Genomic DNA, 26,265 nt, shown 5'->3' with positions numbered 1-26,265 from the left:
CGCTGTCTATTGCTTTGCAATAATTTAACCAAATAGCAGACAAGTACACTAGGAGGCTGTTATCAAAATAAAACTCGAAGGCTATAATGCCTGTAGGGTCAGTGATCTCAAGGATGCCAAGGCTGTTTTTAACTTGCCCTTCCTGCATTAGACGTGAGTTAGGCTGCTCTCAGGCTTTTATTCCAAAGATAGTAAGTCTGTGGTTAGAAATCTCCGGACCTTAATGATACCCATGTTTGAGAGATGGCTCCTTGAAACTCTGGACTGTGGTTGCAGTTAAAAGTTCAACAGAGACAGGGTTTATTATGAGAGAGGAAGGGGGCTATAAGTAGTAATGTTTATTTTGCATTACCATTCTTTGTCTTCAAGACTCAACAGCAAAATGGCCTACCTCATAATACTAGGCTCTGTTTGACTGTGGCAGGGGAGAATGAAACAGATACAACACAAAAGTATTTGATGAGTGATTTAAGAACAGACAGAAACACTAATATAGATAACAGAGAAACAATCCACACTACAAACACATCATTTATAACATTTTGGAAGCAGTTAATAGCATTTGAACAGACCAGGAAAATAATCAAACCATAGGTACCATTGATACATTGAAACACCTACCGCATCTCACATTTCTCTACACGGCTAGCATGTCGGAGTAGCTAGCTACTCAGTAAAGCTATTAACATGGATGACTACATGGCTGTTAACTGATAGTTTATCCAGATGGGATTCTCCCTGGGGAAAGCAAAATTGGAGAGCCAAATAATTAGCAAATAGAAAACAGTCCTCCACAATGACCACACATGCTGTATAGCTAAACTCAGGGATCTCAAGCTCTAGCAAAGGAAGCCTATCTGATTTTGTTGAGGGTTTCACAGAATAATTTATTAACTCCTATTCTAGGGAGGCAGAGGGGTGACACTTTCTTAGAGGACTCTCTTAATTTTCTTACAGCAATTTAACTGGTTCCTATTCAATTTCTTGTTCATAGTCAAATAACCTTCTCCCACCTAAGTATGTAAGACATACATACACCTTGGAGATTTCCTTCTTTCAAAGAATGTTTTATCCTCTTCCACTATGCCTTTTCTGCAAAGTGACAAAAATCCCAGAGTTAGGGACATTTCCTTGGTCCCTGTTTCTGCATCAATAAACATCAAATCTACCAAACTGACTGACAAGGCCCTGAGCAGTGACTTGGGAGAACTTCTACCTTTTCTGAAGGGGAACGCCAGAGTTGTAATAGCACTGATTCAGTCTCCTCTCCTGGGCAGATCACAGAGAGTCTGTGCCATACCTTGGCAGATCAGAAGCCAGGTAACAGTTGACTGGCCATCAGAAAAACCAGTGCCCGTGCTATCTAAATCTCATCTACACCCCCACGCCCTCCAGCTGTTAAGACCAGGTAAACCTTACTGCTGCTCGACACAGTTCTAGCCTCTTTGTTGTATAAGAGACCAGTGAAATTTTAGGGAAAAAAAAGCTCTCAATTATTATTATCATTATTTTATTTATTTATATATATTTTTGAGACAGAGTCTCACTCTGCGGCCCAGGCTGTATTGCAGTGGCGCGATCTCGGCTCACCACAACCTCTGCCTCCTGGGCTTAAGCGATTCTCATGCCTCAGCCTCCTGAGGAGCTGGGATTACAGGTATGTGCCACCACACCTGGCTAATTTTTGTATTTTTGGTAGAGATGGTTTTCGCCATGTTGGCCAGGTTGGTGTTGATCTCCTGGCGTCAAGTGATCTACCCAACTCAGCCTTCCAAAGTGCTGGGATTACAGGCATGAGCCACTGCACCCAGCCAGAGAGCTCTCAATTATTAACACAAATCTCTGCCTGTTAACAGAGAGTGACATATTATAAATAATCAGGAGATTAATTTTTATTTGCTATTCATATGCATATGATATTAAAATTTGTGGTGGTAAAACAAAATTTACCTGCTCGAATTATTTTACCTTAAACACACACCCACCAGAAAACGAGGGAAGGAGGGGAGAGATTTGGTGAGTACTGATAAAAACTTTACAAGATAATCTGCTTGTAAGGCCAATGGAGAACCAGAATACTTTACATGTTGCCCCACAAGCTGTCCCCTAAATGAGAGCACCATTCCACACCACCTCTGAGTCCCCTTCTCCAGCAACTAGAGGGTGGGGCTCCTCCCCAGAGAGCTGCAGAGCATTAAATTCTGTATCAGGAGATGGGGGTGCTAGTCCCAAACCTACTCCCAGACAGTTTTCTGAACCTGGATGAGTGATTTCCACTTTCTTGGTCTCTTTTTCTTCATCTGTAGAAGTTTAAATGAGATGAATCTAGGTTCCTAAATGGCCAGGAACATATAAAGGTTAAGCCATAAAGGGCAACTGAGATCCTAATTTTTAGTATTTCTCATCTAGAATTCACCATAAAACCAAGTAACAACTGAATCATTGGGACACTCTAACAGATTGTTTTCTGTATAATCGTGTTTGATGTCTAAATTGAAGTGCTGGGTAATTACATTTAGTCTCCTACTGTAATAACAGTGGAAGAAATCAGAACCACCTGTAAGGCAGGATAACAGGTTGACAAAGAAAGGACATTTTAAAACCTTGCTTCAGTGCTCTGTAATCAAAGCAACAGGCAGATAAAACACAACAGAGATTTTATTTTTTCCCCTGATTTTTAAAGCTCTTTTTGGATGATGTCAGTTGTTCACAGATACCTAGAGACCTGTGTTCTTTTGGTATTCGTATGTAGAACAGAGACATGCAGCTCCACCAAACTGCAGATGTTACAATGATCCAACACCTAGATACAGGGGGAGCTTGAGGCTGAGCCTGGGGTAAGGACAGAGAGTAAGGATAGACAAATCATGGAGAACTCTAACAAGACAAGCCAGAAAGGGCCAGAGAGGCAGGGCTCTCACGTGCTGGTGCTGTTCCCTGCATGACAGAAAGATCCTTTGTCTGCCTCAGCAGGTTCATCCTATGCCTGGCACCTGGTGACAACACTTGTAGAAAAGCATGTGGCTGTGTGGTGAACCAACCCTACAGAATACGCATGATTGGATGAAAATGCAAACCATGATATTAATTGGCTGGAGTGGAGGTATGGGGAATAGCCTAGAAAATTCACTTCATGGGCCTAAAATTTCATAAAGTGAGAGACAGGAACTGTTCTCTGGAAGAGACAAATTTATTGTAAGGCATTGTGACATAAAATAATTCAACCTTTAAAAAAAAATTCTGTGGTTTAAACCTTCAAAAGTCCAAGGTAGAAAAGGCTCACAATTATAGGTTTTAGAAGCTTTTCAAAACACCTCTTAGCTGGGCTCTTTTCCTGTACATAATCATAAGACCTGGCAGACAGGCCGTGAGACCTATCTGATTCCAGAGAGGCCCACACTAACTAATCCAAGATGGTGGGGATTACCCAACCTGGATCTTCACAGCCTTTCTCAGTCACCCTCTCAACAATTCAACAGCTCCATATTTTGTTCATGTAAATAAGACCAGCGTCAGCTTAAAGTAGGTGGTCACTGACATGCATCCTGCTGAAGCAACGTTTTCTCCAGTGTCAGCCTAGAATCTTAAAGTGCCTCTGAGATCTGTCAAGATCTCAATCTACAATCCATTGACATTTCTCATTCTATTCCTCCCTTAAATCTCTTCTTCTATCTCATCGTTCTCCCAGTTTCAGGCACCTTCTAGCTTTACTCTCCCCTGGGTCTCACCAGCATGCTCAGCGCCTTGTGATTCTGCCAACCTTCCCAAAACATCTACCCAAAGAGGACCCCAACTCGCTGCTCATGGGGTATGGTGCAGATTGAGACGATCATGCCACATAGAGCATGCTTTCCAACTCCAACAGAACTCTGTATGGAAATCTTTTCCTTTGTCCCCAGTCAATAATTTTGACTCTTCAAAAAGTTTCCATTCTTTCTGAACTCCCACCTCACTTCCTATTTCACTCTCAGAAGATGACGTCACCTTCTCTTCAGAGAGGAAATATAAGTTATCTCTTGATAACTCTTGAAGGCGGGTGCAGTGGCTCACACCTGTAATCCCAGCACTTTTGGAGGCTGAGGTGGACGAATTGCTTGAGCTCAGGAGTTCGAGACCAGCCTGGGCAACATGAGACCCCTGTCTCTAGCAAAAATACAAAATCTTAGCCAGGTGTGGTGGCATGTGACTGTAGTCCCAGCTACTCGGGAGGCTGAGGTGGGATAATCACTTGAGCCTGGGAAGCAGAGACTACCGTGAGTCGAGATCGCACCACTGCACTCCAGCCTGGGAGACAGAGTGAGACTCTGTCTCAAAAAAAAAAAAAAAGAGATACCTTCTCTTTTTTTTTTTAGATGGAGTCTCGCTCTGGCACCCAGGCTGAAGTGCAGTGGCGCAATCTCGGCTCAGTGCAACCTCCACCTCCCGGGTTCAAGCGATTCTCCCACCTCAGCCTCTCAAGTAGCTAGGACTTACAGGCATGCATCACCATCCCCAGCTAATTTTTGAACTTTTAGTAGAGACAGGGTTTCACCATGTTGGCCAGGCTGGTCTTGAACTCCTGACATCAAGTGATCTGCCTGCCTCAGCCTCCCAATGTGCTAGAATCACAGGCATAAGCCATCATGCCCGGCCAGGGAGTTATCTCTTGAAGTGACTTCCAGGGGTCCTTCACATCTGCACTTCTGAAAGCATAACTCATCTTTGCTGTTTTCCCATTTTCTCCAAGAAAGGGGCATTCCTTCTCTCCCCTTATAGATTTTTTTTTTCTTTTTCCTTTTTTTGAGACAGAGTCTCACTGTTGCCCAGGCTGGAGTGCCCAGGCTGGAATGCAGTGGCGGGAACTCGGTTCATTGCAACCTCAGCCTCCCAGGCTCAAGGGATCATCCCACCTCAACCTGCTGAGTAGCTGGGAACACTGGCGCACACCAGCACACCCAGCTAATTTTTGTATTTTTAGTAGAGACGGGGTTTTGCCATGTTGCCCAGGCTGGTCACGAACTCCTGGCCTCAAGCAATCCACCCACCTCGGCCAACCAAATTGCTGGGATGGCAGGCATGAGCCACCGTGCCTGGCCACACTTTATAGGGTTTTAACGAAAATTAAATAAATTGATAAATGTAAAATACGTAGCCCCAATGCTTGGCGGCCCATGAATATTGGTTCCCTTTCATTCTTCCCTCTACAGATTTAATCGCTCAGTTTCCTTTGTTTATTGGTTCTTATTTTTTGCTAGATTCTGTTACCTTCTGAGTTCTCAAGTTTCTCTTAGCTGTCTCTTCTTCTTTCTATATTTGCAACCTCTCCCTATCTAGATATTTCTTATGTATTGATAAACATATTCAAGCGATTTCCTTTTTTTCTTTTTAGAGATGGGATCTTGCTCTGTCACCCAGGCTGGAGTGCAATGGTGTGATCATAGCTCACTGCAGCCTCAACCTCCTGGGCTCAAGTGATTCTCTCACTTCAGCCTCCCAAGTAGCTGAGACTGCAGGTGCATGCCACCATGCCTGGCTAACTTTTTGCATTTCTATTTTTGTAGATGTGGGGTCTCACTTTGTTGCCCAGGCCAGTCTTAAACTCCCAGCCTCAAGTGACCCTCCTACCTTGGCTTCTCAAAGTGCTGGGATTACAGGTATGAGTCACTGCGCCCAGCCTGATTTCCCGCTTTTGAAAACTCATTTTTTTTCTTTCTTCCCCTGTAAGTTGTCATTCCATCTCCTTTTATTTCTTTCAAATATAAAGTGTAGGGAGCTCAAACTCTCAACTGCCTTCAAGTCCTAAACTCTGTACAATGTTTCTGTCTTGCTCCTATCCCATCTTCTTACCCTGGGACTTCACTGACACTATTTTTGCCAAGATAATGAATGAAACCCCAAATCTTCACTCCAATGGCCTCTTTTCAATCCTCATCCTGCTCAAATTTTGATTTCATTACCTTACTTTTCTTTTTCCTTTCTTTCCTTGTTTCTTTTTTTTTTTTTTTTTGAGACAGAGTCTCGCTGTGTCACCCAGGCTGGAGTACAGTGATGCGATCTCAGCTCACTGCAAGTTCCGCCTCCTTGGTTCAAACGATTCTCGTGCCTCAGCTTCCCAAGTAGCTGGGATTACAGGCACACACCACAACGTCCAGCTAATGTTTGTATTTTTTGTAGAGATGGGGTTTCACCATTTGGCCAGGCTGGTCTCGAACTCCTGGCCTCAAGCAATCTGCCCACCTCGGCCTCCTAAAGTGCTGGGATTACAGCTGTGAACCACTGTTCCAGCCTTAACTTATCTTTCAATCCTGACTTTTCAGTACATTTTATCTCGAGTTATGGCCATTGACTTAGTTCAGATAACATCAAGCTAGAATATTAGTGCAGTCTAGGGACCCTCCTCTTTCTTTCTTTCTTTTTTTTTTTTTTTTTTTGTTTTAAGACGTAGTTTCGCACTGTCGCCCAGGCAGGAGTGCAATGGTGCAATCTCGGCTCACTGCAACCTCCACCTCCTGGTTTCAAATGATTCTCCTGCCTCAGCCTCCCAAGCAGCTGGGACCACAGGCGTCCACCACCACGCCCAGCTAATTTTTGTATTTTTACTAGAGACAGGGTCTCACCATGTTAACCAGGCTGGTCTCAAACTCCTGACCTCGTGATCCACCTGCCTAGGCCTTCCAAAGTGCTGGGATTACAGGTGTGAGCCACCATGCCCGGGCCTGGCTCCTCCTCTTTCTCCCCACAGCCTCCACCATCCACCTGCTACCAAATTTTGATGACTATTCTTCAACTCTCAGATCTGGATGATACTTTCCAATCTTTCTTGCCAGAGTCCAAACTCCATCAGGTCTCTCCCGGACCACTCAGCAACCCCCTTCATGGCATCTGGACTAACTTTGGACTGTCCTTGTTTCTGTTCATCTTCCATACTGCTTCTAGAGTTATATTCCTAAAAAACTAATCTGTTCTTCTTACCCTCCTGCTAAAAAAAAAAAAAAGAAAAAAAAATGGTGTTGCCTCAGTTAACTACAAGCTGCATAACTGGACCTTCACAAGCAGGCTCCAACTCATCACGCCGGCCTCATTGCCTCTGTTACAGACGCCTTAGAGTCTGACTAAATGACTCTTTGCGAACACGTCAAGTACCTCACAACTCCATGTTTTTGCACATGCTATCCCATCTGCCTGAAATACAATTTCACCCTTCTCCGTCTGGATCACGCCTACTCACCTTTTAGAACCCTGCTCAAATATAACCTCTTCTGAAAAAGCCTTCTCAGATTCAACTGGGCTGTTCTGCTCACTGCTCTGGACTTGGTGTTCCTATGACACTTTGTTCTTACCTCTTCGTAGTCATTAACAAGGTGTCTGACCCTTCTGCTTTACGTTTATCTTCCTTCCTAGACCGTGAGCTATATGAAGAAAGAATTATGTCTTATTCAAGTCTGTATCCCCAAGGTGTACCTTGTTTCCAGTTTTGTTTTTGTTTTTGAGACAGGGTCTTGCTCTGTTGCCCGGGCTAGAGCACAGTGGGTCACTGCAACCTCAAACTCTTGGGCTAAAGTGATCCTCCCACCTCAGCCTCCCAAAGTGCTGGGATTACAGGTATGAGCCACCACACCTGGCCCATTGTTTCTTGTTTAACAAATGTTTGTTGTAATAATATAAAATGATAATGTGGAAATAATGACAGAAATAAGCAAGAACAGAATAATATTGGAGTAAGAACACATTACACCCTGTCTACAATTGGTAGAGACAAGATACCCCAGTAGAAAAGAAGACAAGAGCACTTCACCAGTGCTCTGAAAAACCTAGATTTCAATCCGTCAATGCACTTCTTTCCATTGCCCACAGAGGAATAAAATCCATAAAAAGTACAAATGTCTGCGTTCTTCTTTCTCCTATTTCATGTTTGTTTGTACCACCTTTCATCTTCTCTCAAGATCAATTGCCAAAACTTGATCACAGTCCCGTCATTTCAGTGCAGTTATACAAGGTAGCCCAAAGGTTTGATACCTAAATTCAATCTGGCTGTTGCTAAGAGATATCAGGCTTCAGACAGAAAAGTCAAAACCCAGTACTAGCATTACACACCCAGGCCCATGGGGCATGCCGGTGTCCTGAGAATTATACTTTGGGAAAAAGAAAAGGAATAGATAAAATTATGTTTTAAACCTAATTTTATAAGTCTTCTAGCCTCATCACAGTTGGGCCAACACTCTAAAAAAATAGCCCTACTGTTCCTGCTAACTTGTTCCTGCTTTTTGACAAGCCAAAATATATCATTCAGCTTGGGTTGATCTAACTGCTAAATAAAGCCATCAGCACAGCCTTTTTACCTGGGTATGCACTTTCTCAGACAAATAGCAGGAAGCTCGTGCATGCAAAAGACAAGCCAGGACCAGAAATTAGCATTTTCTATTGATTGCTGCCAACTGAGTTCAAATAGAGGGAATGGCCCCAGCCAAGATGAAGAAAGACTTCAAAAAGCCAATTTATAGAGGCTTAAATCCTAAGAGACTTGCCTCTGCTTTCTTTTGGAAGTGGTGGTCCCCCTCAAATTCTCCTATAATTTATTTGCCTTATAGAAATTTATTTAAACACTCGTTCAGCTGGTGCAGGCTATGGGGCAGGAGTCACCTTTAAAGATAATCTACAAAAAAAAGGAGGGAGATCATAGTTACAAGGAGCAGGTATAATGCCAACTTTTATTCAGCATTTTCTCTGACTTAGATATCAAGAAAACTTGGCAGTGAGTAACATGTCAAAACCTAAAAGAAAGTCAGTAGGTCTCCAGAAAATTGATATAGGCTATTTCTCTGTTCTGAATTCCTTTAATTCAATTTGCACGGGTATCCATATTTTAGGGAATCCCCTTATATATCAACTGCAACGAGATGCTTGTAGACCCCTACCTGCAGAGGTGCAGAACTAATGACAGATGATAGGAAAAGTTATGAGAAAAAGATGGCATTGAAAATGTAGGGTAGGCCAGGCATGGTGACCCATGCCTGTAATCCCAACACTTTGGGAGGCTAAGGTGGGTGGATCACCTGAGGTCAGGAGTTCGAGACCAGCCTGGCCAACATGGCGAAACCCAGTCTCTACTAAAAATACAAAAATTAGCTGGGCGTGATGGCACGTGCCTGTAATCCCAGCTACTGGGGAGACTGAGGCAGGAGAATCTCTCGAACCCAGGAGGCAGAAATTGCAGTGAGCTGAGATTGCGCCACTGCACTCCAGCCTGGGCAACGGTGTGAGACGCTGTTAAAAAAAAAGAAGAAAAGAAAGAAAGAAAATGTAGGGTAGAATCTACAAGGAAAGCATGGTGTGGAAAATCATAGTTTAAAAATAGAACATTGGTTTGCCACTTACTGTCAATGTGATTTGGGGCATCCTGTCTCTAGGCCTCAATTTCTGCAACTATAACATGGGTAATAATAATTCCTTATGCAAAATATTTTTATGACAATTAAATAAAACAACAGAATAGCGCTGTAAGCAATAAGTCATGATACAAATGACATTTTAGTAGCAATAAAATAAGAATAATGAAGAGTTCAAAGGTGATTTTTTTTATCGGCCATTCTCATGAGAGGGTTAACCATGCCATTCTCACTAGGAAAAATGAAAGACTTTGTATAAATTCTCTATTTCCAAACAAGTTGAGAAATTCATTTTGCAAATTTGTTTTTTGAAAAACTGGAGCCTGAAGAGGTTCAGGGCCCAAGTAGAGGAGCCTGGGGAAAACACATGCCAAAGCAGCAAAGGGGACAGTCACATTCAGCTTGTAGGGCTGCCACTGAGAAACATTTCAACTCTGGAGCATGGCTGAGCAGAGAGACCTGAAAGATGGAGCCTTGTATCTGGGAAGCCATACTCTGAAAATGACATAGTAAAGGAAGTTCTGACCTGAGTTTATCTTATTCCTCTTTTTCCTCAACGTGCATAAAAACATTCCTTCGCTTCAAAGCTATGCCAGATGAACTGTCTTAATCAGATAGGCAAGAACAAAGAATGGTGAGAGAAAATGCACACGGATGCCTAATTAGAGGCGGAAAAGGAAAGCGGCTTCTGCCTTCCCCTTAATGGACTGTCAATCCTGCCTTTCCTCAGGTCTTTGAACGCACACTCAGATGGCTCATGCCGATGCTCTCAATCGCTCCCTGCGTCAGAGACGAAGATACCTTTTTATAGTCACTGCAGGGAATAGTCTCTGGCTAGTAAGCCTGTTTCATTTCAGAGGGAAAAATCAGCCACTACAAGGCTAGCTGGTAGGAAGAAGCGCTCCTTTCCGAGTCCAACTGTTCCACCCATCGCTCCCTTTGAAGTCAGACTGACTCAACATCACTCTTTATTGCTATCTAGTCTAGGTACTGAACTTGTAAAAACAGCATTTTAAAGGTTAATAGCTGGGGAATTATATAACCCTTCAATATATAAGGAAAAAGAGCCCATAAATACCCTGTTAAACACAAACACGTGCGTGGCAGTGAGAAGCCTTCTGAACAGTCTCACATTTTTACATCCACCCAACCAACCATGTCTGATTGATTGGCCCCCTTAACATGCATTGTTGGTTTCTGTTTTTGTTTTCCTTCAAAAGAATGGTTATGTGCAAAGGGGCATGCATTTAATTGCTACGAAATCTTCTGGGACTTAAGGAAGTAAGTCCGTGTCTAAGCCAATAAAATATCATCTACTTTGTGTTCTCACCAAGTACTAGATGTGCATCATTATGCCAGCTGCCTAAGCACTGTCCCGTCCGCAAAGTACACACCAGCTTCCCTAACCAGGCCAACAAATAGAGTGAGCACCCAAATTCTAAGCAAGGCTTCCACTCAGGGCAAGTTCAGCCAAAGTGAGCCATTTTTAGCCGCCAATGAGATCTCCAAGGAGAACTGAACCATGAGGGCTCACAAAGTCTGGAACCAAACCCAGTGCCAAAAAACAAAAACAAAAAAAAAAGTATGAGAGAGAGTATGAGAGGGGAAATGCTAAGCTCCACCAGAATTCAGTTAACTGGGGTTCTTCCTGCTAACAAGCCCAAAAGCCAGAGAACAAGGTTCCTTTCTGACTTCTGCCCACCCTTATCAAAGCAGTTCTTCACAGGCGGTTATCAAAGCCCAGGCTTCATGTCTGCCACTCTCTTGAGGATACCTTCTTATCTGATTAAATAGAATATTATGCTAAATATTCAGCCACCCCAGCACTGGCTGTGTGGGTGTGCTGGATAAAATCTTCATGAAAACGCCATCACGGGGTCATTTGTTTAATTTCCATTCTGCAAAATATAAAAATAGAATGAGCTGCCGTGAGGGGTTGAGGCTTGACAGCTTCAATGAGAAGCCTCCAAAGCACAAAAACCACGCTGTTCTGCTGGCTCGCTTGCATTCTCCCTCTGCCAGAGGAAAACGGGGAAGAGAAAAAACCTGAAAGCAAGGTGCTGCTTTCACTTATCTTCTGCTCTTTTCCCCTCTTTGGCCTTTTCTTGCGTTTGCTCGCTGCATCTTCCTCTCGTTCCATCTGTTTCCTCTCCCTCCTCCTCTTTGGCTTGCTTCCTCTCTCCGCCACCCTCCCCTCCCCTCCCTCATCATTTCTATGTGTCATTTCTCTTTCTCTCCTTCCCAGGGACTGGTTCTCCTCCCATGCTTCCAGCACCCTCACCAGGGCTGCCCTTGCCTTCCGGGGCAGCCTGTATCTCCAGGTTCGGTGGATCTCACAAACTTTTCTAGGAATTGCTCTCTTCCATCCCTGCCTCTCCCCCTATCCCCTACCCCTTCCCCAAGTCCCAGACATGGAACATATCTAGAAAGATGGGATTTCAGAGTTCAATTAGATTGGATGGCAGATGAGCTGCAAAGATGGCCTTTTTATACTTCCTCATCTAGATTAATATGTTTACTATCCATTGAGCTCAGCAACTCATGGGGTGGGGGAGTAGGTAGGTAGTACATCACTGGTCTTGTGTTTTTGTATAAATCAATTTTTATTTTTATGAAGCTTTTTTGAAAAAATAAATGCAAGTTGCACTCTCCAATTCTGACCCCTGAAGTCCACGGCCACCCCCAAATTAACCCTGTTGCAAGCTTGGCTCAGAAAGGAAAAACTTCTCTTTTACCAGAAGATCCAGAGTTGCACCAAGAGCCCATGAGGGTGCTGAGAGGAGAAAGATACTTCCTGCTTTATGCCCATTAGGATCTCAAAAAGGTCTCACCATTTGACCTAGTATCAAGCCAAAGGATTCAGACAGTTTTAAGCCAGTTAGAATGGCTGATGAAACCAACACAGTTTAGCTCATTCTGTATGTCTGGTATATGCCTAGAATGGGTTATTCACCTGTGATGCTCATGAACAACTGGAGATATTCCTCTCCCCTACTGTGGATCACCAGCAACTTTCTGAAGACAACATTGCTGTTGGTTTAAGGAACACCTAAGAGGAAAGACGGTTAACAGACCACTATGTCACAAATTCATCAACGTCAACCCATTCTAGAAAAGTATTTAAATATCTTATAGATCTGTGTATGAGGCTGCTGCCAAGTGGTCCACCAACTAATAAATTCTATTCTCATACCTACCAAATGAGGCTTTAATAAATTAAGGTGACCCTCATAAGACCATGTGCCTACTTACCATCCCGTTTCCTAAGATACTTTCTCTCTCTCTGCAGTAACACTGTTTCCACTCCTCCTGCCTGTTATTGGCAACATCCATTCATTATGCAGATGTGCAATGCAGACCCACCAGGTATGAAGCAGAGCAGATACTGGAGTACACCTTGGAAGTCAGAGTCTGTATACACCAAAATAAAGGGTATATGGAACTCTTACAGCTAAAATATATGTGCAGTGTTTCTGGTTTGTACATATCGGGGCACTGGATCAAATCAAGGAATGAAGCCTTTTATTACCATTTGAAGAATGACCATGCCTAGACAGGAAAAGAAATGTTTCCTGATGCACCAGTCCACAGGTGCAAGACGGAGAAAGGAGAAGAGAAAGTAAAAATCCTGATCAAGCTGAAAGATCCATGAAAAGCAAGAGTATGAAGTGCAGCAGACACCCCAGGAGAAAGTGACCTCTTCTGCAGGGCAAGCAGAATGGGTGACAATTCCTAGCACTGTTGTAAACAGCAGCCCAAAGACACAAACACTGAAAACTGCATGCCACCTGTGCAAAAGCAGCCGACAGTGGGAGCAGCACAGTGGAAACACCTCTGGAGTGCAGCTGCAGACCTAGGGCTGGTGATTTCAGTGGCAAGCATACATATTACAGATGTGTGTATTGAGAGGGCCCACCAGTGAGCTAATCTGCAAGGACATCAAATGAGTACTATGGTGGAAAAGCAAAGGCTGGAAGGAGATGGCAGGGACAAATGCCATCTCCTTAGAAGGATGTGATTTCAGCCAGGCGCAGTGGCTCACGCCTGTAATCCCAGCACTTTGGGAGGCTGAGGTGGGTGGATCACAAGGTCAGGAGTTCGAGACCAGCCTGGCCAACATGCTGAAACCCCATCTCTAGTAAAAATACAAAAAATTAGCTGAGCATGGTGGTGGGCGCCTGTAATCCCAGCTACTCGGGAGGCTGAGGCAGGAGAATCACTTGAAACCGGAAGGCAGAGGTTGCAGTGAGCCGAGATTGCACCACTGCACTCCAGTCTGCGCAATAAGAGCGAAACTCCATGGAAGGAAGAAAGGAAGGAAGGAAGGAGGGAAGGAAAGAAGGAAGGAAGGAAGGAAAGAAGGAAAGAAAGAATGTGATTTCATTCCAGGCCTATGATCATTGAACACAGCTGATCAGGCAACCAAATAGGGCACTCACTTTTTGTAACAATGTCAGATTGGCACCCCAGCTTGGCTAGGTATTGATCAGTTGCTCATAATGGTTTCCTCCCAACACTATCACCAAAGCACAGCCCCAAATCTCCAAAACCAAACAGCTTCTGAGCACGGACGGAAAAAACTAGAACTACCACACGCCCTTTTGAGACCTGGATCTCTTGAACACCAGTGACACCCAGCAGAACTCTTCATCCAAATTGCAAGGTGAGGATGAGATCTCCTAAGCAAGTTACAAATAAATGCGCCAAAGGAAAGAGCCTTCGGGCAAACACTAGAAACCTCGCTGTACACCATCAAAGGCAACTAAAGCTCTAAGATGCAGTGAAGGTCCCATAAATAGGAACATTCAGTACAAGCAAGAGACATGATCTTCAAGTAAGGAACAAAGGCAGGAGGCATAGTTGAATAGAGGGAATAAGAGTTACATGTCTACACTTTCCTATCTAACCTCCTAAATATTATTAAATGAAAGAGAGAAGAGAGAGAGATCGGTGTGTGTTACACTAGGAAGCAGCAGTGCCTCTCTTTGACTATATCTGTTTCACAGTGAGTTTCTATATCAGCTTAGGAGTACAGTGGGACCTTGGGGTAGTGTGTAGAAATGTAGCATTTTCAGCCTATTTCTACTATTCAGTTTCCTGAACTCCAAGAGAGAGCCCCAGCTTAGATCCGTCCCTCCCCAAAAGTTCCCAGGAGAAGGGCTCCTCATCCATAAAACACTAAAAATACTATTTGTATCTCCAAAAGGTGATGTACCCATGTAGGCGTTGGCAGAGGAGAAAGCTCAGCCCCCTGCACAAATTTCTTTGTCCTCGCCCAGAGTAGTGGGAGTTTTACATCTGCTGCTGTCATGAAACATTTTATTATTTTTTACAAGCCTTTTTAAAAATTATTATTTCCTAGGAGAAAAAAAAATCTAGAGATTTGCCAAGCGTTCGCGATATGTACAATCCTCCCACCCTACCCCTCTTCAATACTGGGCCTTGGGTGGAGTTGTCCTTCACAATTGCTCCAGGCCCACCAGAAACTAAAGCCTGGGGGCAGCAAGCAGCTGTTTGTTCATGTTACCTTGGCGCCTGCATATCCTGCTGAGGAACTTTTTGAGGAATGAAGTTTATCCAGGCATGAGGTTGGCTGATGGGTGCAAACAAGTTGTTTGGGCTCTAAAAACTTCATTCTAATGACCACACCTTCTCATTCCTTCATCTACTCCACAAGAGTAACTCTATTTCCTCTGGGATGGAACCTCTCACTTCCACCCTCAGAGGAAACGAGAAGCAGAGCCTCTTCCTCGTCTCCCTAGGTACCCCCATGATGTACACTTTGTCTTTTTGCCAAATCTTGGACTTCTACCATGCAAGCAGAATAGGCGTAAGACTGATGGGGCAGCCAGGTAGGGAGATGGCAGCACTGCCCAGAACAAGGGAAGCCAGTGCTTCCAGTTCAAACTTTTGCCAGCAAGATAGAGAGGAGGAAAGGCAATCTCCATGCTCAACCAACCCTGTCCTCTCTACCTGTTCTGTGCACATCTCCAGTACTGAATGGAGAAGGAAGCCAGCTCCGCCACCTCCAGAAATTCATGGAGGAGATAATCTATCTATCTCAGTGGTTTCCTGGGGACACCAACTCTCAGGTGCGGGACACCTCAGCCAAACCATAATCCATGTTAATAGCTTTACCTGGCCCTCAGGTAACTTTGATGTTTCACTAAGAAAATTCCGATGTAACTGCACCCCCACCCCCCACGCCAGTGTTTCCACAGCCTCCAGTTTCACCCGGATCCCTCACCATCACTCGGCATCCATGTGTGTTCCTCCTAGGGCTCAGGAAGGTCAGGAAGTTCTTACCTGGATCTGCTGGGAGAGGCACTCATGTGGACACCCGGTCCGGGCGCGCGGCGGTCAGCGGCGTCCACGGCACACCAGCTGCTGGCTACTGCTCACCACGTCTCCCCGCGAGCCTGGCTTTGCAAAGAGGACAGCCAGTCCCATCTGGAGGAGGGGAGGAGGAGCGCGGAGCCTGAGGACACCCAAACCCGAGCGGCGGGGTCGTGCTGGAGCCCAGCTCCACGCACTCGCGCTGCGCCCGGGCGCGCTGCACCCTCGGAGCCGGGACGGGAGCCGCTGGGGCGGGAGGAAGCGGAACTCCCCCGCTCTCCGCGGGCTCGGAGCTCCCACTGTCTCCGAGGCTAGGTGTCACCGCACCGTGTTCCCTCTTTCTCTCTGTACACTAATATTGGCCCCTCCCTGTGCATCTACGTTTCTTCAGTGTCGGCCCTGACTCTACCTCTGTGATTTCCGCTCCTGTCTCCCGCTCGCCCGTCTTGGTCCCTCTCTCTCCCCTTTCATTCCCCCTCTCTCCTCTCTCCGTCTCTCTCCTCCCCTCACCCTCCCTCTCTGGGTGAAGCCTGCTGCCTGGATTCTCCCGGTATTGCCTCGCTCCAACATTTAGCACTGCAGTGTAACTCGGGGACATACAACCAGACAGTTTCTCTAAAATCAACCTTTAAAATCAGACCATCAAGTTTAGTGCAGAAACCAACGCCAGAAGCGCCGCTGCCTTGCAGCTGGGAGGAGACATTAGCCCATCTGGAAACCAGATTACCGTGTTCCACGGGAAGGTATGGAAAGGGTGTAAGAAGGCAAATGGCAGAGATTAGCAGGAGTGCACAGGTGACCCGGAGGATCTTCACGATGGGGAAGCATCTGGACTGGACAGTGTTGAAAGCATGGCACTGCAGAACAGGAGGACACCGAGGAGTCATCAGGTTCAAAGCGCTCATTTTGCAGATGAGAAAACTGAAGCTCAGAGAGGTCCATTGGCTGCCCAGGATCACACAGCTAGCTAGGGAAGCAGAGACTTGAGTTACCCCACTGCCAGGGGGCACCCAAGTTCCCAAACCTGGAAAAGAACACGTTTACCTGGGACTGGGTGTTGGGTGGCCCGGGAGGTAGGGTTGTCAGTATAATTTATGCCAAAGGCATCCATGTCTCTGGGAGGTTTCCTGAGCCCATGATGAAAACGCGATCAGCTTATTTACAAGTTCACACCCCACTCTCAGCAGAACCACTTCTAAGCTCTCTCTTCTTCTAGGAAGACCATGAAGAATGAAAACCACCAGAGGTGCCACAGTGCTGATTTTGTTGGCGACCATTCTAAAAACTTGAAAGGGTGAAATGAGAAATCCTTCTTCATTGCTTTCTCCCAGAGACCCAGCTAACAAGATCTGCTTTATAAAACCCTCATTTTCCACTTATTATTTTCCATCCTCCTCTCCATCTTTCATGTCATTCTAACCACTCTCTGACACACGTATTTTTATATTACCCACAAAAGAGACACATTTTCCCCCATTTGCTTCTCACACCTACACTAAAATACTACCTGGTGGTGTCAGCTTATAAATCAAAAGATATTTCTCACTGGAAGACCGCCGAGGGGGTGGTAACATTAATTTTCCTTTCCCAGAAGATGTTGTTATCTCTGGCAGAGTCTTTTCCCTCCCAAATGCCCTTCCCTCGGGCATTCACTGGACTCCTCTGGAACTGCTTCTCAGGGCACCCTCTCTCCAGCTCCTTCCCGCTAGGTGATTTCCAATATTTTCCATGCACTCATACACTCTTGGGAAGTCGTGATAACCTATTCCACAATTGTGTGCACTCAGGTAACTCAGAGAATAATGAAATCTCCCTTGCAGTTATACTGTTAATCAAGAAGAGTTCTTTAGTCAAATTGTGGCCTTTGAGAAGCAGATTGCCGAGTAAGAATTTGAACTCCAGGGCCAAAAATGAGAATGTTGGCCTGTATCATCTCCAGGCCTCCTAGCTCCCTGAATCTGTGACGATGACTGGATCTACAAGACATGATGAAAAATTAAAACACATGGAAAACACGACCGGGCATGGTGACTCACACCTGTAATCCCAGCACTTAGGGAGGCCAAGGTGGGCAGATCACTTGAGGCCAGGAGTTCAAGACCTGCCTGGTCAAAATGGCGAAACCCTGTCTCAATTTAAAATACAAAAACTAGCCGGGCTTAGTGGCATGCACCTGTGGCCCAGCTACTCTGGGGGTTGAGGCACGAGAATCGCTTGAACCTGGGAGGCGAAGATTGCAGTGAGCTGAGATTGCGCCACTGCATTCCAGCCTGGGCAACAGAGTGAGACTCTGTCTTGAAAAAAGACAAAAACAAACCGCATGGAGAACACATTCCTAGATTCTGGGACTTTAAAATTAAAACACCAATGGTCTATTAGTTCCAACCTCTTGATCTCCAATTACCACGAGTGTGATTCTGAGCAAGTTTTAAACTTTTTTAAGCTTCATAGGGTTGCAAAGATTAACATAACATCCATAAATTTTCTGGTACATAGTAAGTGGTGAATAAAAATGTTAAATTACTTTCCTTCTTTCTTTTTCTTTTTTTTTTTTTTTTTTTTTTGAGACTGAGTCTTGCCCTGTTGCCCAGGCTGGAGTCCAGTGGCGCAATCTCTGCTCCCTGCAGCCTCTGCCCCACTGGTTCCGGCGATTATCCTGCCTCAACCTCCTGGGTAGCTGGGATTACAGGTGCACACCACCACGCCCGGCTAATTTTTGTATTTTTAGTAGAGACGGGGTTTCGCTATGTTGACCGGGATGATCTTGAACTCCTGACCTCAGGTGATCCGCCTGCCTCGGCCTCCCAAAGTGCTGAGATTACAGGTGTGAACTACCACACCTGGCCTTTCCTTCTCTTTCTAAACTGCTCAAAATTGATCTCTACCTGGAAGCATTCCAACTACATCACAATCACTCGTGGTCTCATTAATCCTTTACTTAAGATCCTTTTAAACCAGTTTGTTTCATTTAAGTGTACTTTTTTCTTTTCCACATTTCCTCTTTTATTTAGCAAAAATTTATTAAACATTTATTATGTGCTGCCAGTTACTATACGCTGCTCTAACCTACATGTATTTCTTTTATCTAATTTAATATTCTAGCCAGGCACGGTGGCTCACACCCGTAATCTCAGCACTTTGGGAGGCCGAAGCAAGAGGATTGCTTGAGTCCAAGAGTTCTATGTTCACAACGCCATCTCTACAAAAAATATAAAAATTAGCCAGGCAAGTTGGTGTACACCTGTGCTCCCAGCTGCTAAAGAGCCTGAGGTAAGAGGATTGCTTGAGCCTGGAAGGGTGACGCTGCAGTGAGCCATGATCATGCCACTGCACCCCAGCCTCGGGTGACAGAGGGAGACCCTGTCTCAAAAAATAAAATAAAATAAAATAAAATAAAATAAAATAAAATTCCCAGAATGAGGAATGTGTTTTCTATGTTTTAATCTTTCATCATGTCATGTGGATGTAGCCATAGTCACAGACATATTGAGCTAGAAGGAGGCCTGGAGATTACACTGATCAACTTTCTCATTTTACAGCCTAAAGAGGAAAACTGATGTACACACGTCAATAAAGCTGAAATGGAGCTAGTCTTTGGCCTCCTAATCCAGTGTCCTTTGCACTATGCAAACATTTCTTGACATCTGTTCCATGGAACACTGTTTCCTTGCAATATGAATAGATGGCACTCCAATAAAGGGTTCTATGGCCAAGTGTGTTTGGGAAATAATGAGTTAAGCAAAGTAAATAAGCCATTTTTCATTGTGTTTTGTTATTTTTTTTTTATTGCAAGACTTTTCAGAGCCTTTACTATGTTTATGGGCGTCGTGAATTTCCAAGAGAGGGATATACAGTGTCTCAGCTATTAAACATTAAATTGGGAAATCCTTCCTCATAGAACATCTTGAGGAACTCATGATCTAAGACACAAATTTAGGGAACACTATTGCTACACCCTGAAAACACCAGCAACCCATGTGACTGCCCAGTCTTTGTGACCTCCACAGAGAAGACTAGTTAGTGCTAACTCATCCTAGGCATTTGGTGAGTGCTGTTTCTAGTTCTAGAAACTTACCAGGTTAATGCGTCCTTAGATCAAAGGGGAACATGTCACCTTGGGTATGCTCTTCTCTAAGTTCTTTGCTTGGCATAAAGAAAGGGAAAGTAGTTGCTTCAGTCAATCTCCCCTGTTTGACAGACTTGGCCAAGCTGCAGAGATACAGTTCTTCTGTCCCTGCTTTTCCTTTCTGTCTCCCCAGGGCAAATTTTCAGACCACTTGGGCTGTATAGCAAGGTGGTTAAGAGCATGGGTTTTTAAGCCAGACCTTCTTAGGTATTAATCTCATCTGTATTTCTCACTAATTTTGGGATACTGGACAAGTTGCTTAACCTCTTAAGCCTCAGTTGTCTCATTTATAAAATCAGCATAATAACACTAGACAACAATATTATTGTATATAAACCCCTGGCACAGAGTTAACACCCAAAACTCTAGCAGTATTCCTAAGTGTGATAGCCGTGGTAGTAGCAGAGTAGTCATAGGGCATCATTGTCAATATGTAGCTTGGTGATACAGAGAGTTGTGCCAAACCCAAGAGCTCACGGAACCCAGAATGCAAAGTCAATCTTTCTCTTTCTTTTCTTCCTATGCAGTACTAAGCCTATTATAGTCATCCCGACAACTGCTGTGTTCCTCCAGAGCTAGGAGGAAATGAGTACTAGATACTTTGAGTAAGCTCCAAAATATCTCAGTAGTAGATACTTTTGAGCAAGCCCAGAAATGAACAAAAAAGGATATTAATTGTTCATATAATTAAAAGCTTCCTTTAATTGAGTAGCTACTAAACACCAGGCACTGTGCTAGGGGATTTACATTCATTATCTATCTATATCTATATCTATATCTATATCTATATCTATATTTAGCTATACTCCTTACAGCCACTTCAAGAGGGAGGTAACCATATCCTTATTTTGAAAATTTAGAAACAAAACCCTAAAGTTTAGAAAATTTATGAAGTGAGACATGAAATTAATCCAATGACAAAATGTGAAACTACCAGCTTCCCTGTAGTCATTTCAGCCTTAGGGGAATGTAGGCATATTGTGTACTAGAACACATTTTATGGGACATGGTGGGGGCTGGGAGTGTTTCTGTTTTTCTAGAGCAATTGTGGAACAGATGTTAATTAATGCCCAATGAAGTTAGAAATGGAACCAAGCAAATTAATTTCTCACTTGTCTCCCCCAAGGTCCCGCTCACTGGATTCTGTGTCTGTCAGCCTAGAACATGTGAAGCTTCCAGGGCTCCCATTAGCCCACTAAAAGAAAACAGGGCATTAGGTGATCAGAGAGGACATTTTGTATCAACAGAGAAATAAAGTCACAATTTCCTTCCTACCACTAGTAGGAACACGAGCATGTGGAATGAGGACAGTGAATGAATGCTTCCTATTTCCCTCTCATTCTCACCCAAAATATCCTTTTGGACCCCTCCACATGACCCTACCCTTCCTCCCCAGCAGGAAAGCCACATCTAGGGCGAAAACGTGACTCCTTCCCCGCTAAGTCACTGTAATTAGCTGCAGCTCATTCTTCCCAGTCCCTTCCCAGTGGGGTTAAGTCAAATCATCAGGTGCCCTTTGGTAGCAGCCTTAGGATTAAAAAAGGGCTGATTTTACCCACTCCAGGAGGTCAAAACCCCAACTCCTGACACAGAACACAACACTCTATTTTTGTTAAGGCGATTTGAAGAGAAACCAAGCTAGTAAGAGAGAAAAGGCAAGAGAGAAGAGCAAAAGCTTTGTTATTTCTCCCGACAAAATATAACAAGAAACATCTATAATAATAATGGTACCTGCACAGCTGAGATTGGAGAGGACAAAACCACCCAAATGTCCACATTCTCTAATCAGGGGATTCCACTGAGTTTCTCTTTCCCAGAAAGATCTGCTATGTGGGTGTGTGGATGTGTATGGATTACGGGGTCTAGGGTTGGCAGAGGGTGGATAAAAAGCCAACATTTTAAAATAACTACTACATTTCAGATATTGTACTGAGTGCTATCAATATAAGATTTTCTATAGCCCTCACAATCACCCTGTGAAGTTAGTTTAATTATCTCTACTTTATAGAAAAGACGCTGATTCTTAACAAAGGTTAAGTAACTTGCCAAAAGCCACACGATAAGTATATAATGTGATAATCAAAATCCTTTATGACATGTGAGAATCTCTACTGTCTTACATTTGAATATAGCATTTCAAACACATTCTTGTTGGCTAGCAAACAATCTTTTGAGATAGATCCAACACTTTTCCCAATTTGCACAAAAGGAAGCTGAGGCTCAGAGAGGTGAAGGAAATTCATCGAGGTTAACACAGGTAGAAAATGGCAGCCCTGGTCTTGATTTCTGCCCCTCCACTGCTCTAGCAAAAGAGGTATTTTCCAGATTTTGGAATCCTGATGCCTTCATGAATCTGAAAACATAGCATTCCTTAAAGAATGCCCCTCATAAATTTCCATGACCAAGCCAGTCACCAGAAAGGGACAAAATTTAAAAAAAAAAAAAAAAAAAGGAAGAAAGAAAGAAAGAAAAGGCCACAGCAAGGCTAGAGAAATCCTTGAGATTTCCAGCCATTGAACAGAGTTTCCGGGAGCTAGAATCTTTCTCTCTGCCTCTCACAGACCTTCAGGCTAAATGTTCAGTTTTTCCTGTTACTTATTTAGTTCTTACAAGTTTCAGACATTGCTAGAAGTGCTTTGTATTTTAGTTACTCTTTTAATTCTGAGTCATGCTGTGAAGTAGGTACTGTTATCATCTCCATTTTGTAGATGAGGAAATGAAGCCCGGAGTGGTGAAGTAATTTGCCCAAGGTGAGACAGCGAGTAAGAGCAGAGTGGGGATTTAAAACCAGTGTCTGATACCAGAGTCCAAGTGCAAAATTGCTGCTGGCTGGATGCTCTGATGAGGTCCTCTGAGTCCCAGCCTACCAGGGATCAGAGAGGCTCTGAGGTCAGTGCCCACGTCTGAGGGAGGGGTGCCCTGGGACGTCATTCTCTTCCCCAAGGCTGGCCTTTGCCCATGGACACTTGGCTACTTCACTCTGGCCCTCTCCCTGCCAGCTTCACCAGCTGCCCCTTGTCAGCCCAGCACAAAGAGAAACCAGATTGGTTGGGGGAGGGGCGTCCATGCCTGCACTATCCCTCTTGCCAAGTAGGGGACTTCTCTTCCCCTCCTTCTCCCAAGAGCTCCCATCTGGCCTGTATCACCAGCTTATTTGTGCTTCGAAAAGCCAGCTTTCAAGTGAGGGAAATGGGATTCTGTCCTATGAACCATGTCTGTTAATCCAATCAGGGGCATTTTCCCCAATTATGGGCACCATCCAACCCTGCAGGGCCTACTGCAGGCTCTGAAAGGAGGCTCTGCCAGGAGCATGGCCACAGAGAGGGATGAGGGCACATATGATGTAGGTGTGCCCTCAAGGATTTCCAGATGGCTTCTGTCATCCTGTCTTTCCCCACTGGGTGTTGTGGCCCACTGTCGAAGAAACAGAGGCAAAAAGATACCAGTGGGGTAAGGGAGAGTGGCAGCTTGAGCTGGTGGATAAACACAAGCAAGAGCTCAGGAGATCCATGCTTTTCTTGTTCAAAGTTCACTGGAATCAAGCTGTGTGACCATGGGAAAGTTACTGCTCTTCTTTGAGTCTCACTTTTCTCATCTACAAAATAGGAGTGTTTTGTTTTGTTGTTTTGTTTTTGAGACAGAGTCTCGCTGTGTCATCCAGGTTGGAGTGCAGTGGCATGATCTCGGCTCACTGCAACCTCCACCTTCAGGGTTCAGGCAATTCTCCCACCTCAGCCTTCTGACTAGCTGGGATTTCAGGTGTGCGCCCGGCTAATTTGTGTGTGTGTGTGTGTTTTGTTTTTTGTTTTTTTGGAGACAGAGTCTCACTCTGTTGCCCAGGCTGGAGTACAGGGGCAAGATCTCGGCTCACTGTAACCTCCGCCTCCTGGGTTCAAGCAATTCTCCTGCCTCGGCCTCCCAAGTAGCTGGGATTAAATGCACGTGCCACCATGCCCAGCTAATTTTTTGTATTTTTAGTAGAGATGGGGTTTCACTGTGTTAGCCAGGATGGTCTTGATCTCCTGACCTCGTGATCCTCCCACCTCGGCTTCCCAAAGTGCTGGGATTACAGGCACGAGCCACCTTGCCCAGCCTTCTTTTTGTATTTTTAATAGAGATGGGTTTCACCATGTTGGCCAGGCTGGTCTTGAACTCCTGACCTGAAGTGATCCACCCTCCTCGGCCTCCCAAAATGTTGGGATTATAGGTGTGAACCACCGTGCCTGGCCCAATAGGAATGTTGAATTAGATGGACCCCATGAGGTTCCTTCTTTATTGTGTGAAATGGAGACTCCCCCAAGGTGTACTCCTCCAAGGAGGCAATTGGGACAGAGCCCGAGGTGGCAATCCATCCCCTCTGTCTCTCCCTCCAGACATTTCCTGGCATCTTTAACACACACAGGACTCCCATTCCCTAGGATTCTACCCATTGACATGACATCATGGGCACTTGAGCAGGCTGCTGTGCCAGAGTCTTTGACCTTGAAAGGGTGACTCCGACACTTCCTTTTACTCAAAACAGCAAGTGCTCAAACTCTGGGTTCTAAGAGGCATCATGTCCCAGGCTCACAGATTCTCATTCACTGCAAATCTTAGGGTTAGATCTTTCTTTTTTTTCGGACTTTGCTTTTCTCTTTTGAATAATACAAAGAAAAAAAAAACAGAATGAAACCATATGGGATGCCAGGCAATTAGCTAATAAGTTTTGCAACATGAAGTGTCTCACAAAGAAAATCTATCAGACATCTCAACCATGTCAGACTCCATTCTTATAGGCGGTGGCTACTGAGAACAGCAGCTGGTAAGATGCTTTATTTTTAAATGGCTTTTCCAGGTCTAATTTCTCCTAGCCTGGAAGAAATGATGAGACTAGAAAGAAATCAGGTTGGATCACGTGAAGAAAAAGTAGCATCAGGAAGCCAATATGGTGTCTTGGATTGTACTATAAATCTGGGTGGGTGCTGAGTCTTGATTAGACGGCTTCATACAGCACTAAGTATAGCACCACATGCCAACAAATAATCAATAAAGCCTTTTAGTAATGGTGGCTGATGATGAAATGCCCTGTCTTTTGTCAAAGTCCCACTGCTTATTCTCTGCCACCAGATTCTCCACCTAATGTTAGAGGCCACAGAATTGGAGTTTAGCTACTGCAGAACATTCCAAACAAAAGATCTCAGACCCAAAAGTTAAGTCTTCTGCCATGGATGGGGTCTATGCTTGGGGAGAGACACAGTAGCAGATAATGAGAAAGAGCCCATCCTGGCAAATGGCACATGCCATCTGGAGATATTGACAGGCATTAGGAAATGATCTGAGCAGAGAGGCCCCCAAATAGAAGACACTCTAAAGATGGAGTGCAATGACACAGGCAATGTGGGCTGTTCAGTGGGCAACAAGGAGGTCAGCAGGTGTCCAGCATCTGGGTCCCCTCCCTGAAAGGGCAAGTGAGAACAAACAGGGATCTGGGAACTGGGCAGGTTATAAAGTCAGAACCACTTGAAGATTAGAAAGTTAAGGACCAAGGTTACATCACCAGCATGTGGCAGAGCTGAGATGCAAACTCAGGGAACCAGAGTCCATATCCTGGATACTTAACTACTTTACTCTGCTTCCTCCCAGAACTAGGCTGCGGCTACATGTTAAGGCAGTTTAGGGGCCTGAAGGGAACCCAGGAGGTCATTACAGAGTCAATCATAGACAATGTTTACTGACTGCTATAAACTATTATGGGAAAAGCCTCTCCTGGAGGCCCTAATAGGAGATACTACAGAAATGGCAGGCAAGCAATAAGAACCAGGAAGTGGAACCCCAATTCAGTGAAGACTCCTAAGGAGAGCCTCTAGTCACTCTAAATTAATCCAAGTGTGATGCTCAGACAATTTCATTCCAGAGTGCTGAAATTACACACCAAATGCAATCACAGACCAGTAGTCAGTAATTCTGAGAAATTATGGGCAAGTAAAGGACTGAATTCTTGAGTTCAATTGTAGTTTCCAGAAAAGCAGAGGTTGGAGAATCTCTAACAAAGCACTAGGAGAGATGATTAAATGCATAATTTAGCAAAGGAGAATCAATCCAGAGTTCCTAGGTACCAGTCACACCAACATAGATTAACTTACTCTTTGGATAGCCTTACTGTAGAAGTCAAAATACACTTTTAAAATCCTTGTGTACATCTTTCATTCACTCAACAAACATTAATGAAAAATCTGCTGTGTGGGATTGTCCTAGTCCATTTTCTATTGCTATAAGTGAATATCAGAGACTGTAATTTATAAAATAGAGAAATTGATTTTTTATGGCTCTGGAGGCTGGAAAGTCCAAGGTCAAGGGACTTCATCTGGGGAGAGTCTTCTTGCTGGTGGAGACTTTCTGCAGGGTCCTAAGGTGGCACAGGGCATCACATGGTGAGCAAGCTCATGAGAGAGAACCAAA

The 26,265-nt window shown here is 44.4% G+C and overlaps 1 protein-coding gene across 1 annotated transcript in view; it reads right to left on the bottom strand.

Annotated features, from left to right (window-relative positions):
* Positions 1–15,789, bottom strand: part of GRAMD1B (GRAM domain containing 1B) — a 262,296-nt gene extending 246,507 nt beyond the window's left edge. Inside the window, exon 1 of the mRNA XM_031015830.3 lies at positions 15,672–15,789. The gene's annotated coding sequence lies outside the window, so the exon portion shown is untranslated. The remainder of the gene's footprint in view (positions 1–15,671) is intronic.
* Positions 15,790–26,265: the final 10,476 nt, after the last annotated feature.

This window comes from Gorilla gorilla, chromosome 9, assembly GCF_029281585.2.
Source record: "Gorilla gorilla gorilla isolate KB3781 chromosome 9, NHGRI_mGorGor1-v2.1_pri, whole genome shotgun sequence".
Lineage (NCBI taxonomy): Eukaryota > Metazoa > Chordata > Mammalia > Primates > Hominidae > Gorilla > Gorilla gorilla.
The sequence above is the reverse complement of the archived record's forward strand: the minus strand, read 5'-3'. Positions and strand labels throughout refer to the sequence as shown.